The sequence below is a fragment of the Papaver somniferum genome, chromosome 4 (genome assembly GCF_003573695.1).
Source record: "Papaver somniferum cultivar HN1 chromosome 4, ASM357369v1, whole genome shotgun sequence".
NCBI lineage: Eukaryota > Viridiplantae > Streptophyta > Magnoliopsida > Ranunculales > Papaveraceae > Papaver > Papaver somniferum.
Window position 1 is genome coordinate 4,929,038 of NC_039361.1, and position 1,900 is coordinate 4,930,937.

A 1,900-nucleotide genomic window follows, 5' to 3' on the forward strand; every position below is an offset into this window, starting at 1 on the left:
CCGCTGCGCTTGGGGTGCCAATTTTCCCAACAAAATATCGTGTTAGATGTGAAATTAACTTGTGTTAATGAATCATCTAAACATGAAAAAATTTGAAATTTTGATTTTTTTTTGAAGAACACCAACTCAGAATCGGTATATGTTTCCATTGGTATCAACCGATTGTAACCTCAAAAACATACAGAGATTTTCTGAAACTTGCTTCTACCCAGAATCGGTTTATATGGACATGAAAATCAACTGATTATCCAGAATCGGTTTATATGGGCATGAACATAAACCGATTGTGGGTAGATTTTTTCTTTTTTATCTGTCAATTATATGTTTTTAAACATCAAATAAAATTAAAATTCATTTTATACCCGAGTTAAGAATGAGTATGACTTCATACTCAGTTTCAAATCGTTTAAGAAGTTGTACTCGTTTTCAATTCGAGTATAAAGTTATACTCGTTTTCAATTCGAGTATAAAGTTATACTCATTTTCAAATCGGGTAAAAGCATATAGAACTATTTTCATTTTCATTTTTAATCGAAATGAAATCGAGTATGATTTCATACTTATTTTATGATCGAGTATTAACTACAAAAAAATTTGGCTAACCAGAATCGGTTTACATGATATATATATAAAACCGATTCCTAACATTGCATAACAGGAATCGGTTTTTATATATGTATCGTGTAAACCGATTCTAACAAAAAAACAACACAGGAAAACAATTATCTCTTCCATACCAGAATCGGGCTATGTGGGGCATTAACGTAGTCCGATTCTGGTTCAATTTCCTCCGACCAGAATGCCATCAAGGACAATCGGTCTTTGTGGGCATAAACAACAACCGTTTCTAAATGAAATCGGTTTACAAGTGCATTGACGTAGACCGATTGTTATAAACCCAAAAAATTTTGATTTAAAAAAATTGGATTGTTTGAGTGATTACATGTTATTGAAACCTACTCTAGGGGATTGGGTTAATAGAAAAGTACCTGATTCCAGCTAAAACGAAAAATTACCTATTTTAGTGAATTTGGTGATTATCAACAATGTTTTCGTTTGATTATGAATTCTTAATTTTGATGGAAATGAAAGTGATTTTGTTTTGTTTTTTTTCATTAGGATTTAATGAAGATAAATTGGTAGTATTAAAATTTCATAGAGGGTAAAATGGTAGTTTCATCAAACTTAGACACCCCTTATCATTCTCTATGGGGTGGATGAAAAAATCCGTAGGCCCCAGTTAATTACCATAGGCCCCAATTTAGCCAGGATTGTTAGAACTATGTATTGAAATATTGATTAGTTTCCACCGACATTTCAAAGCATAAATTGCTAATACTTTCTTCATTACATTTTCACTGAATGTATTTCTCTCGGTATATATTTTTTCTTTTTGAAAACATAATAAGATACGGATTCGCCCAAAGTTACTTCCAAGATTAAATGATTGCTAACTCGCTTCTACAAAAAAGACATCTAGACATGAAAAACCAATGGAAAATTTAACATTACAACTATATGGTTAATGAAGTTTTGATGACAAATGTCATGCGAATTTGTGAGCTCTCTTTTAAGAGTGAACATTAGCCGGATGATGCTTCACAAAAAAGAAAAAAAAAAAAAAAAAAAAAAAAAAAAAAAAAAAAATCCAGATGAGAGTGATAACCTACAAATGTTCTCAAGGCAAGCTTACCTGTATTGAGAACCATAGGCACAAACCAAGACGAGTTGGCGCTTAACTCTTACCTATCCGTAGAGAGTCTCACCTCTGCTTGAGACTCTTGAAAGTTAAAGTTTTGCCACCAACCATGATAAACTTAATGCACTCTAATTATAACTAATGTGCATTTTCTTTTAAAGGCCATTCTTACATTTATTTTTTAAATTAAGTCCAAATATT